General features: G+C 31.8%; 1 pseudogene across 1 annotated transcript; it reads right to left on the reverse strand.

Moving 5' to 3' along the window:
• Positions 1-2,099: 2,099 nt before the first annotated feature.
• LOC308658241 (olfactory receptor 6C3-like) lies at positions 2,100-3,072 on the reverse strand (annotated as a pseudogene). Its single transcript has one exon. The product of its transcript is annotated as an olfactory receptor 6C3-like (transcript).
• Positions 3,073-16,150: the final 13,078 nt, after the last annotated feature.

Here is a 16,150-nt window from a genome sequence, read left to right on the forward strand (position 1 = left end):
ATAGGTGTAATATGAATTGTAATGCATTCTGTTGTCATATATAGCAAAATAAATTTTTTTAAAAAATGAAAAAAATACCAGTAAGAAGTAGCTAAAATAAATAAATAAATAAAAATATTTTGTGTCCATCTAAAACTTAAAAAAAATTTACAAATGCTCTTCCACACATTCATCTAAAGAGAAACATGTGCCATATTGCTTATAATTTGTTGGGTAATAATAGGTCTGAATTTACCAAAAGAAAATTCAGTATTTGAATGGATATGCAAATACATATACATAGAACTTTTTTCTTTATTTTTATTAGAATTTGACAGACCAAAGTGTAATTAAGAAAACAATTCTTTGTGTACTGAGTTTGATCAGCACAGCTTTTGTTTTGACAGGGCAGTTTAGTTTAAAAGCATTTAACCACTCACACTATTTGTATGACAGCATTGATAAGTCATTAGCCACTGGCAAAACTATTTCTGCAAATGTCATAGAGTTGCAAAGACATAATTAAGTTCATACAGTTAGTAATATGTCTGACAATTTGAAGTATTAAGAAAATATTTGTTATTAGTGGCATATTTACCTAAGGCTTTGAGATATTTTATTTATTTATTTTTTTACTTGTTATGCATATCATGGCTATTATCCTGGAACAAGAAACAAAAATAATAAACATCCTAACTTTCTATTGGTACAATTATGTAAATTGTTAGTGTTATGAGCAAACCTATTATTATTTATATCTCAATATATTTGTAACTACGTACACTTATAGAGGCCAGGGTTGTGGCTCAGTGGTAGAGCACTTGCCTAGCATGTGTGAAATACTGAGTTCAATCCTCAGCACCACATAAAAATAAATAAATAAATAAAAGGTATTGTTTTTTTTCGAAATATGTACAATACATTCCTCATAGAGATATAACACACCAATTACAATGTTATCACCTATTTACTTATTTTATTCTATTACTTAGTTCTACATGAGAATAAGAATAAAATTTTTAATCACTGAATCGTTTCTTTAGTGGATATATTTTTTAATGAATAAATCTAATACCACAGTGAAAGTTCCTTGGAAATATTAAATTCAAAAAACTATTGGAAGACATTTAATTGAAAGGCACATGTTCATCTTTAAGTCACAAAAATTCCTGAAGATTGAATTTCTCAGAGAGGCATTACCATTATAATTTCTTGTATTGGAATCTTTTGATTTCCAGATTTTTGCAGACAGTTGAGATTGTAAGGATTAAGCATATTTTTGAAATGTATTAAAATCTGTATAATGACTTTTATTTTATGAATATGTACAACCATTTTACATTTTACTTTGTAAATTACAGTAGTCTGCAAATTTATAAATAAAATATATTAGTCTTAAAGTTTTTTTAATCAATATTACTTGGGAAAAAATTTAAGAAAATAAAACAATTGAAGTTGAAATTCTCTTGTGGTCTAACTATTAACTGATAATTCAAGCCAAAAGTGTAATTATTGAATTGATGCTCATCTGATTAACATAATTATAATGAATACTAAATTTATTTTTTATATTAAGTGAGGAACTGGGTTTACAGAGAAATTGAAAGTTGTTCCCTTCTAATTTCATGAAGTATAGAGCTCTACATTTAAAATACGATTCAATAGAACATATTACCTGCAGGGACAGGGACAGAATTTAATAAAACAAGATACAGAACATCTAAAATCTAAATCATTCTGGCATTATCAATATATACCTAGAACACATGGGAGAAATTACACAAAGTTTAGAGCTCTACATCTGAAGTATAACATAGTGATATGTATTCCATTTATGTAATAATATAAATAGAATTAAAACTATTTACCACATTATAGAGTATGTTTTAAATAAACATATACCATTTTAAGAAAACTCAGTAGGGTAAAATGATAGAATACTTTTAAAACTCAGTAAACAATATGTTGGATATACTTGAGTGTGGGAGTGGAAGAATGGACTGAGAAAATCTGCAATTAAATACATTGGGGCATATAAAGAAACCATTAGAGAACAAGGATACTTAATAAAGATATGTATGAATTTCAAGATTTTACTGATTTGCTTGTTATAGTGTCCCTTATTTATTTATTTTTTTACAAATTTTCTTTAATTTATTTGTAGAATACCCTGCCCTATGGAACATATCCTTGAAAGCTTGCTTTACTTGCTGGTTCCTCAGGGTGTAAATGAAAGGGTTAAGCATGGGGGCAACAGAGGTGTTGAGAATAGCCACTCCTTTAGTCAGTGATGCCTTTAGTCTTTGGCAGATGGATTAGCATACATGAATATACAACTTCCATAAGAAATAGAAATGATAATCATGTGAGATAAACAAGTGGAGGAACCTTTTTGCTCTGAATGACAGATGGAATTCTCAAAATTGTCCTAATAATGTACATGTAAGATAAAATTACTAATGCCAAAGTGAATAGCAAAGTAACCAGCGCAGAGTAGAAACCAATGACTTCTAGAAGCCATGTATCTGAGCAAGACAGTTGTAAGAGGGGAAATAATCACAAGCATGATCAACGATATTGGAAGCACAGTAATCCAGGTAGAGCAGAAGCATCAGGGATGGGAATATGGTCAAAAACCCACCCACCCAGGCACTAGGTACAAGCAGGGTGCAGAGTTTCCTGTTCATGATGGTTGTGTAATGAAGGAGCATGCAGATGGCATAGAGGTCATAGGACATGGCAGTGAGAATGTAAAATTCTGTCACTCCCATGAAGATAGAGAAAAAGAGTTGAGCTTCACAGTTGTTATAGAGAATGGTCTTATCCTGGGTGACAATAGCATCTAGAAACCTAGGGATACACACTGTTGTAAATGAGATTTCTAAGAAAGAGAAGTTCTGGAGGAAGAAACACATAGTAGTCTGTAGATGGGAGTCCACCAAAGTTAGAGTGGTGATAGTCAGATTCCCAGTGACACTTAATATGTACGTGAGAAACACAAAGAGGAAAATTACAATCTGAAGTTCAGGGATCATCCGAAATGCCTAGGAGCACAATTTCTGTGATCACTGTGTGGTTCTGTGGTTCATCTCTCTCTCTCTCTCTCTCTGTGTCTCTCTCTCTTTGTCCCTATCTCCTGGTCTCCCCTTTTTCCTCCTTTAAAGATATTGCGGGTCAAGGAGAATTAAAGAGAGAAGAAAGACATCAGTTATTATGATTAATATAGACCTTATTTATACAATTCTAAAATATCAACCACAATGTTAACAATTTTATTTTGATTATCATCTTTTTATTATATTTTAATTCTTACTAAGTCCAGCTTGCTTGCTACTAGTTCTTTTATTATAAATCGAGTGGCAGTATTTAGGAAATTTTTATACAGTAGGCCACATCACTGAGAGATGTCGAATAAAATCAATAATTCTTATACTGTGTCCATTTATGAAAAATATTATTACTTTTTTTGTTAAAACAATCACATGAAACATGCATTTCTCTTTCTTTTCCCCTGGGGAATGCATCAGATAATACTACAACCTGAAAACAAAAATAGATTATCTTGATTTTATCAAAAGGCAAAACTAAACATTTTACTCCTTTTGTGATATAAGAAATAAACTAATGATTTTGTTAAAAAATAAAATACATTTTAAAAATATAAATTATTTGATTTAATTATTAATTGTATTTTAATATTAATGTTTTATAGTAATTACTAAGATAACATATGAACATTTTATACATATTATGTATGCATATTTACTATAAATTAAATAATGTGATTATTTCATGTAGTATCCAGGGAATATATTCACTTATTGATTTTTCTTTTAATTATATCAAGATCATTAATGTTTGAAAACTTTGATGATTTGTTAAAAATATATGTATATATCTGCATATATATGTATATGTGTGTGAGTGTGCGCACACAGTAGTCAAACATTTTTCATTGCTGAGCTAAAAGTAACATGTATTTATTTTTCATTTTGTTTTGAAGCATATATTTGAAAGTAACTACTTGCCTTAGATCTTAGAAACTCTGTCACTTGGATTGTGGCACAGTATATTTTTCATTTCAACATCAACCTTCCTTCTCTGTTAAGTTTTATGGAAAAATATTTTCTTCCTTAATCAGTTTGTCCCACATGAGACACTCATTCCATGGATCCATTCATCCACCAGGACATCTAGAAATGTACAGGAAAACCTCTCTCATTCACCTTAACCCACTCAGTTAGTTCCCAGATCTTCAAACACTGCCCTGTTTTTGTATGCTATTCTGTGGATTTGGTCTGCTAAATCCTGATAGCTGTCTTTTCCATATAATATTTTAGTTGGTCAAATTTCTGTTGGGAAGAACACAATGTAAAATCATTGCTTTTCAGCCAGACATTAGCAAAGTTCACACTAATCAAATTTGATTTTATAGTTTCTTTATTTTACGGTGACCGAAGGGAAGTATTTTAGGAAATAAAAATGTAATGTTAGAAACCTTCAGAAAACATAACAATACACTATGTTCCCCTTTATTAATTTGATCTGGAAGTTTAAGAAAGTAATATTTAAAGAAAGAAGAGAGAGAGATATGACCTCATTGGGTAGAGTGACTATATACTTAAACCAGAATCCTGCTTCCAACTGTTTGTACATTCTATTTCAAATATTTCAAGTCTAGTTGTTTTATTTTCCAAATATTTGATCTGCTGGGAACAAGACAAAGGCCAGGCCACATCTCTGCTATCTTATATACCTTGAGGGATTTCGATTAGTCACCCTTCAGTTTTTTCAGTAGCCTCCTTACTCTTCTCTATTGTAGATCTCCCTTGAGAATGGTTATATTCATTTTTTGTATCCCACAGAGAATGTACAATGCTGTCTTCTACAACTATTTATTTCCTTTAATTGGAATTACTTTATATTTTATTATTATGTAATATTTAATGAAAATAAAAATAACTATGAAACATACTTTGTTACAAAACATGAAGCTTTAATTGATATTTAATTATATTTTTAAAATATAAAAATTTCTACATACTTCTTTTTGATTGTTAATACTTTGTTTTTGTTAGATGCTGGTCACCTGTAAACTAAGGGTTATTCTGTAATAATAAGATAAAGAATTACTACTACAATGAACATATTGTTCTTATAATTTAAAAAAGAATTACATACTATAACTAATTTCATCCTCATTAAAAGCACAATATTTAATTGCCATGTTAACTTCCCTCATCTTACTATTCATCTTGGCTTTACCCTTATTTTTCATCACCTCAACATTTTTAAAAATTTTTTAATTTGTTTTAATTATTTACACATGACAGTACAGTGATCTGACATATCTTAAGTTTGAATCAGGTGGGGTATAATTTCTCATTTTTCTGAGTGTACAGGTTGCAGAATCACATTGGTTATGCAGTCACCTATCTACCCACAGCAATAATAATGTCTATTTTATTCTGCTGTCCTTCTTTTCCCCCCATCCCTTCACCTCCCATCCCATCACTTCTCTCTACCCAATCTAATGTGACACACTTCTTTATTTTTTTTCTTTTTCCTCACATCGTTATATATGTATTCTGTATAACGATGAAGGTCTCCTTCCATCTACTTTGTAATTCCCCTTCTCCCTCTCTTTCCCTCCCACCTCTCTTCCCTATTTAGTAATAATCTTCTCATGCTCTTCCTCCCTACCCCATTTTGAGTCCCCACCCCCTTATACCAGAGAAGACATTAGGCATTTGTTTTTTGGGATTGGCTAACTTCACTTAGCATAATCTACTCTAATGCCATTCATTTCCCTGCAAATGCCATGATCTTGTTATTTTTTAGCGCTGAGTAATATTCCACTGTGTATATATGCCACATTTTTTTTATCCATTCATCCATTGAAGGGTATCTAGGTTGGTTCCACAATCTAACTATTGTGAATTGTGCTGCTATAAACATTGATGTGGCTGTGTCCCTGTAGTATGCTGTTTTTAGGTCTTTTGGGTATAGTCTGAGAAGAGGAATAGCTGGGTCAAATGGTGGTTCTATTCCCAACTTTCCAAGGAATCTCCATACTGCTTTCCAAATTGGCTGCAGCAATTTGCAGTCCCACCAGCAATATATGAGTGTACCTTTGTCCCTGCATTCTGGCCAGCACTTGTTGTTGTTTGACTTCATAATGGCTGCCAATCTTACTGGAGTGATATGGTATCTTAGGGTAGTTTTAATTTGCATTTCTCTGACTGCTAGAGATGGTGAGCATTTTTTCATGTATTTGTTGATTGATTGTATATCCGCTTCTGAGAAGTGTCTGTTCAGGTCCTTGGCCCATTTGTTGATTGGGTTATTATTTTTTTGTTGTTGTTGTTGTTTAACTTTTTTAGTTCTTTGTATATCCTAGAGATTAGTGCTCTATCTGATGTGTGAGGGGTAAAATTTTGTTCCCAGGATGTAGGTTCCCTATTCACCTCACATATTATTTCTATTGCTGAGAAAAAAAACTTTTTAGTTTGAATTCATCCCATTTGTTGATTCTTGGTTTTAACTCTTGTGCTATACGTGTCTTATTAAGGAATTTGGGGCCTGACCCCACGTCATGGAGATTAGGGTCAACTTTTTCTTCTATTAAACACAGAGTCTCTGGTTTGATTCCTAGATCCTTGATCCACTTTGATTTAACTTTTGTGCATGGTGAGAGAAAGGGATTCAATTTCATTTTGTTGCATATGGATTTCCAGTTTTCCCAGCACCATTTGTTAAAGATGCTATCCTTTCTCCATTGCATGCTTTTAGCACTTTTGTCTAATATAAGGTAGTTGTAATTTTGTGAGTTGGTCTTTGTGTCCTCTATTCTGTACCATTGGTCTGCTAGCCTGTTTTGGTGCCAGTATCATGCTGTTTTTGTTACAATTGCTCTGTAGTATAGTTTAAGCTCTGGTATAGCGATACCACCTGTTTCACTTTTCCTGCTTAGAATTTATTTAGCTATTCTGGGTCTCTTATTTTTCAGGTGAATTTCATAATTGCTTTTTCTATTTCTGCAAGGAATGCCATGGGATTTTGATTGGAATCATATTGAATCTGTAAAGTGCTTTTGGTAATATGGTCATTTTAATAATATTAATTTTGCCTATTCATGAGCAATGTATATCTTTCCATCTTCTGAGGTATTCTTCTATTTCTCTTTTTTGGGTTCTGTAGTTTTCATTGTACAGATCTTTCACCTCTTTTGTTAAGTTGATTCCTAAGTATTTTTTTGGAGGATATTGTGAATGGGGTAGTTTTCATCATTTTCATTTCAGAGGATTTGTCACTGATATACAGAAATGTCTTTGATTTATGGGTGTTGATTTTATATCCTGCCACTTTGCTGAATTCATTTACTAGTTCTAGAAGTTTCTTGTTAGAGTTTTTTGGGTCTTCTAGGTATAGAATCATATCATCAGCAAATAGTGCTAGTTTAAGTTCTTCTTTTCGTATAGTTATTCCTTTAATTTCTTTCATCAGTCTAATTGCTCTGGCCAGTGTTTCAAAAACTATGTTGAATTGAATTTATGAGAGAGGTCATCCCTGTCTTGTTCCAGATTTTAGAGGGAATGCCTTCAGTTTATCTCCGTTTAGAATGATGCTGGCCTGAGGCTTAGCATAAATAGGTTTTACAATGTTAAGGTAAGTTCCTATTATCCCTAGTTTTTCTAGTGTTTTGAACATAAAGGGGTTCTGTATTTTGTCAAACGCTTTCTCTGAGTCTATGGAGATGATCGTATGGTTCTTATCTTTAAGTCTATTGATGTGATAAATTACATTTATTGATTTCCATATGTTGAACCAACCTTATATCCTAGGGATGAATCCCAATTGATCATGATTCATGATCTTTTTGATATGGTTTTGTATCTGATTTGCCAGAATTTTATTCAGTATTTTTGCATCTATATTCATTAGAGATATTGGTCTGAAGTTTTCTTTCTTTGATGTGTTTCTTTGTCTGGTTTTGGAATCAGGGTGATATTGGCCTCGGAGAATGAATTTGGAAGTACTCCTTCTTTTTCTATTTCCTGAATAGATTGGAGAGTATTTGTATTAGTTCTTCTTTAAAGATCTTGTAAAACTAAGCTGTATACCCATTCAGTCCTGGGATTTTCTTGGTTGGTAGTCTTTTGATGGCTTCTTTATTTCCTCACTTGATATTGGTCTGTTTAAGTTGTGTGTATCTTCCTGACTCAATTTGGGCAGATCATATGACTTAAGGAATTTGGCGATGCCTTCACTATCTTCTATTTTTTTAGAGTACAAGGTTTCAAAATAATTTCTAATTATCTTCTGTATTTCTGAGTGTCTGTTGTGATATTGCCTTTTTCATCCTGTATGCTAGTAATTTGGGTTCTCTCTCCACTTTGTTAGCATGGCTAAGGGTCTGTCAATCTAATTTATTTTTTCAAAGAACCAACTTTTCATTTTGTCAATTTTTTCAATTATTTCTTTTGTTTCGATTTCATTTATTTCAGCTCTGATTTTAATTATTTCATTCCTCTACTGCATTTGCTGCTGATTTGTTCTTCTTTTTCTAGGATTTGAGATGTAGAGTGAGGTCATTTAAATGTTGACTTTTTCTTCTTTTAAGGAATGAACTCCATGCAAAGGACTTTCCTCTAGTCCTGCCCTCATAGTGTCCCAGAGATTTTGACATGCTGTATCTGTGTTCTCATTCACCACTAAGGATTTTTTAATCTCCTCCTTGATCTCAAACTTATAGGAGAAAGTACAAAGAAAAGATTTGAGTTGAGGATTAATAAAATATCCCAGAGTAAATCTGGAATTTTGCTGAAATATGCCATTTCCACCTTTAGGAGAAATGGAAAGCCACCTGATAATGACAATGATTCTTTAATTTCTTCTCATTTACAGTGAAAAACTCTTTAACTAAAGCAGATTCAAAACTGCTTTAGTGTCAAAACTACAATGTGATTCCTTCTCACCCCTTTAAAAATGGTTATTGTCAAACACACACACACAAACAAACAAGGAAATGCTGAGGATAATATGTGGAGAAAAAAATTCTTACAAACTGTTGAAAATAATGTAAATTATTACAGCCACTATGAAGAATAGCATGTAGGTGCTCAAAAACTAAAAACAGAACTAACAAATGATCCAACCATCTTACTACTGGGTATATATTCAAAAGAAATGAAATCAGCATAACAAAGATATACCTGCATGCCCATGTTTATTATGGCATAATTCACAGATGGAAATATAGTAAGGGCCTAGGTGCTCTTCAAAAGATGAATAGTGAATAAAATATAGTATGTATACACAAAGGAGTATTATTCATCCATAAAGAAGAATGAAATCATTTGCAGCAAAATGGATGAAATGAAGGGCATTATGTTTAGTGTAATATGCTAGACACAGGAAGACAAGTATCACATGTTCTCTCTCATATGTGGAAACAAACAAAAAGAATAGTGAAGAACAGTGATTAGGAATGGTGCAAGGATGGGTTTGAGGGAGGTTAGAAGAAGAGTGGTTAAATACGATCAAAGCATGCTATATACATCTATGGAAACATCACAGTGAATTTCATTAACATGTACAACTAATATATGAATATAAAATAACTTTTAAAATAATAAGAAAATAACAGTATTACCCAAATTGAAATGGTAGAGCCAAGTTCTTTAACCAGACCTAATTTCAAATGTTACTTCTTACCTTTCAGATTTGTGCCTGTAAAATATCTTCCCAAATAGGATCAACTTTAAGATACTGCTCCAATCTCTATAGACATTTCCATTTCCATAATAGTTTAATTACACTGAGAATTGTGAAAAATGGAAAATACATATAATTTTTAAAATTTGGCTGTTTTGTCCTTAGCCATCTACCAACATTGACTACCACTCACTGGCTTTTCCAACTTGTGCTATTATCTTATCAGAAGTTGAAAATCCTGATGTCATTGCCATGCGCAATCTCAGGTGTCAGGGATAGAGGGGAGAAACAAACAGAAAACAACATACATTGGAAGGTTTGACTCTGAGGTTTATTGCATGTAAATCTCTTGCAAAATTTCATATTTCAGTCTACTTGTATCATTTTTATGATCTTTATTCATAGTCATATTATTTTGCTTTCTAATTGAAATGATAAACCTCATCATTAATCATTATTACTATTTGCTGATGCCCTAAGATAAAGATATAGATACACATAACCCAGGAAAGCTTAAGTTAATAGTTTTATTTACATTTTAAAAATAATAAGTTCTAATGCTTTTTTAGAGGTAAAGTTTAAGTGCTATTGCTATATTTCCATACAAAAGAGGGGGAATGTCTTGTTTTCAATCCAATCCACTTTTTAGGTCTTACAATCACTTACTCCTTCGTGCTCAATTTCATGATCTACAATACAAATCAATCTCATTTGATAATCATGAGATTTAAATAAGTTAATATATGTGACACATTTGGAAAAATGCTTAACATTTAACGGAAGTTATACAGACATTTTCCTATGGAGAAAATGTTCTCTAATCACTGGTTGGATCAGGATGATGTCCTGAGCCAAAGGCTATTTTATAAAAAAGTAATCCCAAGAGAATTACACAAGTACAGCAACAATAATAGAGTAGGAATTACCTGATTGTGTAAGACCTATCACATTTAGGCATGTGATTCTTAGCTTTGTTCTTCTACCCTCACTACTTTATGCTGACCTCTCTAACCTGTTTTATGTACCTCCTCCATGCTAAAACTACACACACACACACACACACACACACACACACACACACTCCCTCTCTCTACTCCCACCCTTGACCAGGATTTGATTATTGCACATGAGCCAATTAAGTATTCACAGCATATCAACATTATCCATGGCTAGTTTTTTTTTTTTTTTTTTTTTTTTTCTCATGCTCATTAGTAATAAACTTTCTGGAAGTGATTGTGAAGTTTGAAGTAAAGTATAACTGGCATTGTGAGTGGCTCATTGTAATGACTCCCCCAAATCACCTCTTTCCATCACAGGAGGAGTATCCATTATGTAATGTCACAAGAACCCCTTAGTCATCCCTCCCAACCCACCCACTTGGACTGAGCTGAAGTCTCCTGTGAACTCTGTCATTACCCTGCACATTCTTGAAAGGACACGATCTTATCTTCAAAGGTGTTTCAACATTTTCTACTAACTAGTATAGTTATAGTGGTTTAAAAGGAAAATTCTTCTAGTTAATTAATGTTGAGTTTGTGTTGAATCAAATGCTGTCATCAGGCACAGCTCCCATTTTATGCTCTATTCTAACCTGGAAAGTATTTATGTCTTATTTTTCTCTCATAAGATGCATTTTCCCACATTACTTACCTTACAAAATATGCTTAAACACTTGATCCAAATTCCCTATACTGAATGTAAAGGAAACTACATTTTATTGATACATAAATTTTAAGACCCTTTATTAAACATTATTTCTAAATTACTTTTTAACATTTCTTTATACTCCATCTTTTCAGTTCACTGTACTCTTCTTCAGTAATATCACTCTTACCTTACCAGGGTTTGTTGTTATTAAAATCAAGATTTTTTAATTAATACCTTGAAGTAACAAACTAATGTCCCATCTCACAGACCAAATTTGGTGTCAGTCTCAAACTTAAAGTTCTTGTAATCACTTACTCATATTGTGTGAACATCTAGAGCGTTCTGGTCCCTGGGTAAGGGTCACGAAATAACCGGGACACAGGGGATGCAGAGCAAAGGCAGCAGTTGCAACTGCATGCTGAGGTTTATTTGCAAGTTCCTTTTATATTCTTCTTCTAACAAAGCAAGCAATTAACACTTTACCCACATTGCCCAAATGTCATGCCTCAGCGGGTACACAGAGCTAAATTCAGATCGTTCCTGTTTATTTGATAAGTACCCTCCCAAAGTTCTTTGTAGACATTATCTAATCCCCTGAAGATGCATTTATTTCTTTAGAATGTACTATTCCCAGGACAAGTATGCAGGAAGCTTCTTCCTCTTGGCCAAACCATGCAGAACTTGTGACTTGCGATAAGGGGAAGATAACTTTTTCTCCTCCTAACTGAGGTTTGCCTCAGCTGACCTAAATAACAGCCACAGCTCTTGCAACCTGTCAGGCCTGAGGGAGCTAAACTCTGCACACTTGAACCCCAACAATATTGGAAACTCATATTTGTTAAAATATATTTTATTATTATTTCATAGTGGAAAATGTATGAGTGTACTGTATTTATTTTAAACTTGTTTGCAACTTTATTGGCTATCTAATTTCCTTCCTAATCTTTGTTAATTTTAACTTTTTTTCTGAACAGTAACAATATCATTGCTATTGTTTTTTTGTTACTGATTAAATTTCTAAAGAAATAAAGGAGGAGTTGTGAGTGAATATATCAAAAAATAGACAGGATTCATAAGTGCATCATGAAAACAATGAACATTTCTATAGAAAGTTTCCAAATATCAAAGACAGAAAGTTCAATGGATTATTTTCATTTGGTAACATTAAATGACCTTGTTAAAATTGAGTATTTATATTCCTTTAAAAGAATAATTAAATATTGAATAAAGTATACATGATTCCTAGAGCCTTAAACTATTTTCAGGATGTGTTTGTGTGGGTATCTGCAAAGCTTTAACTCATCATTTCAGTGTGTAATTTGTTGCAGATACATATTTTCTCCTGGAAGAACTTATCTTAGATATTAAGATCTCATTTCCTTTTGCCCAATTTATCAAAATTACTTCTTATTTTCTTTTCAAATAATCTGGGACAGGTTCCTTATGCCATTCAAAATGAAAAATATTAGAAATATTTATTACTTGTTAAATATAATTTGTATTTTCCAAATACCTACCACCAAATGAATATTAATAACGACCACCTAAACAAATCAGATAAGATATTGGCAATATATTTGAGGTCCAAGGTGAAAAAGAAACACTATACTAAATGATATATTAAGTTTGAAGGATCAATGGATATTCCTTAGATAATGATAAAAGAGTTTGGTTCCATGTGATTTCTAATCTCTCTCTCTCTCTCTCTCTCTCTCTCTCTCTCTCTCTCTCTCTCTCCCCCCAAAACATAATATGTTTTATGTTGCACTGGGTGGAATTCTTCCTTAGTAATGAAATAACTTTGAGAATCTAGTTTTTTTTTAACATTCTGTATGCTCAATTCTTTCTTCTTCAATTAAACCCAAGTAGAAATCATTAGAAAAATTTCAAAAAGCACCTTCTTTCCACTTTACAAATTTCAAGATCTGTTCAGAGTCTAGGTTAGTACACTAAAGAACAGGCTAATCATTGATTTCAACATTTGGGCAATCTCTAGCTCAGCTTTGTAACCACATAAAATGCCCTTTTGACACTCCTCAGGCATTCCTGGCTCTGGGCCATGCCATGGGGGTTGGTTCCTTTGAGAAAGTCTGTCATCATGAATAAAGCAGATTCTTCAGGAGAGTTGACTGAGTGGTTAGAAGTCTTGTTTTATGATCATATATATTTACAGTTTCACACAATTATTTTAGAAGACTTTTCCCTAAAAGAATAATAGGAATAAGAATAATTTGTATGTATTAATTTCAATAATGATGGGAAGGTTCAATTCTCTGCATCCATACCAATGTGTATAGAAACAAATCAAAGGAACCTAAAGATCATTGAATCACATTTGATGATAATTTCATAAATACTAATTCTCCTGTCTTTAAGGGTTTATACTTTCATTCCATTAACTGGTTATCTATAATTTAAACAAGAAAGGAATAAGAAATGAATTAATAGTAAAATTATCATATCAAATCCTGATTAATTTTTTATTTATTCCATAAGGTATGGGCTTAGCTATTTGATGTAAATTAAAAAATACAAATGTGCAATGTAATGGATTTGTGACTTTGGATGCATTACTTAATTTCAATAAGGTTCAGTCTCTCTGCCTAAAATACAGATGGAATTTCAAGAGTGTTTTTGAATATTGAATAAGATTATGTAAACAAGTGTACTCTGTAAATCATGTGACTTTTAGATTTTGAGAATAGTTGTGTTAATTATTTTTCTTTTGTTTAGAATTAATTCTTAACTATGGGAATAGTATGAATAGTAGTTGTGGTTTACTAAACTTAGTTTATTCCTGTGACTGAAACCTTTTACATTTTATCTCATCTTTATAACACAAGTGTGAAATTGTTCTTCCTATTTCTAAAATATTGAGACTCAGAGATCCTGTAACTTTCATCAATTCACACAGCTAGCAAATGTGGAATACAATCTCAGAGTACCTACAACTAAATTCCATTCCCTTAAAAACAATTCTACAAATTGGTATAAAATTTAAAATATAGGGATATAGATAGTAACTTCCTGATTTTAGAAAATACAAAATGAATAGATAATATAAAACATACGAACCATTTTAAATGACTTTTAATTATGTTCTGTTTCAAAATATACCCAGTATATTCTATTTAACATTGATTAAAAGTTGTGCTGTTAAGTATTGTAACAATGCTGAGATTTGAATGTCTTCCTCTGGCCTCCATACGTCCAACTTAACTCTGATTTTCATCCACTTTTACTAACACCCAGGATGACTGGAATAATAAAAATTATACAATGCCTTCATTGTAATCCAGAGAAACATACTCCCTCTTTCTTCCTTTGAACTAGTATGCTACTTTTAAATTGCTGTAGGTTTTGTATCACTTAAAGTAGAAGTCATTTTTATATTGTCAAAAAATTTTTGCCTTCATTTTTCCATTTTACCCAGGGCAGATTTACTTTTCTGACTATAAATTATGAGGAAGAAGCAAAAATATAACATAGAAACAATATCAGAAGTGCTTTAAAATGATTTGGCATGGTTTCTATGTAAATTTTATGTACCATGAACTACTTAATATTTTTATCCATTTTATCTGGCACTGGCTCAAGGGACCAATTCAGTGAATGAAAATTGACAGAAGAGAAATATAGAAAAAATGCAAAGGAATATAAATATAAAACATTACTATTGAAGTTCTAAAAGGAAGCTTGGGGGACAGTGTCCAATAAGACAGAGCTAAAATAAAAAAGAAATAACAATACTAAGTGTAAAAATTTTTGTCCTTTGATGTCATTTTCTGGGTGAAGATACCAACCAAATACAGAATCACAATTCCTAATGCAGACTTCTACTCAATGCTCCATGAAAAGTTTCAAACTTGGAATCTACTGCATTATACTGAAGGCCTTCATTATTTTTATTATTAGTCTGCCATCATTTAGTAATTTTACTACCATAATACTGTTCACACTGTGAAGCTTTTTTCATGCTCATTCTTTTGCTCAACAGAACTGCAGTTGAAGAATTTTTTTTTGTTTTGATTGATTAGTGTTATAATTATATATTAAGTAAAATATTTGAAGTTAGTGTCTTCCTTGATCAAACTCTAATTATGTAACCATGCCCAAATGAGGTGATCGAAAAAAGCCAAAAATTTATTCAGATCCTTAGTAAAAACAAAAATTATATATAAAAATAGAGCAAAGACTAGTGTTTCTGTTTGTTTGTTTTATTTGAGATTCTTATATTGGCTGTTTTTGCAACATGAACTTATTGAAGTTACTCAACTTTTATAAGCATCAACTTACCCATTTATAAAACAAATTCATAACCATGCCTATTTTGCCATATAGCTGTGATGATTAAATAAGATATGATACAGAATATACCTAGTCCAAAAGAAGGCTTGAAATAGTGCTCTCAGTATAAATGCAATTTTTTAAAGAAATTTTTAACAGACTTGCAGGTTGCAAAATAGCAATGGCAGTTACCTAAAAATGCATCTTTATATATATACACACATATATATGTATATTTTTCAAAGAATAATATATGGATAAACAAAGAGAACATATAAAGCCACATAGAATACATAATTTAACCAAAACAAGAAAATAGAGCATTTTCAATTACTTCTACTTGGAAAAAAATATACACAAGTCCATTGGAGACTAGGAAGAATTGAACAGTTACCGCAAACAGCATGCAAAATAGTGTGTGGCTGACATTATTTTATTTCAAAGTGCATGCATTTTTAGAAAGGAAAGTGTATGGTAGTGACAAAGTAGAGAAAATTTAAGATTATTAAAACATCAATTG

This window comes from Spermophilus citellus (genome assembly GCF_964194105.1).
Source record: "Spermophilus citellus genome assembly, chromosome: 10".
In the NCBI taxonomy this organism is placed as follows: domain Eukaryota; kingdom Metazoa; phylum Chordata; class Mammalia; order Rodentia; family Sciuridae; genus Spermophilus; species Spermophilus citellus.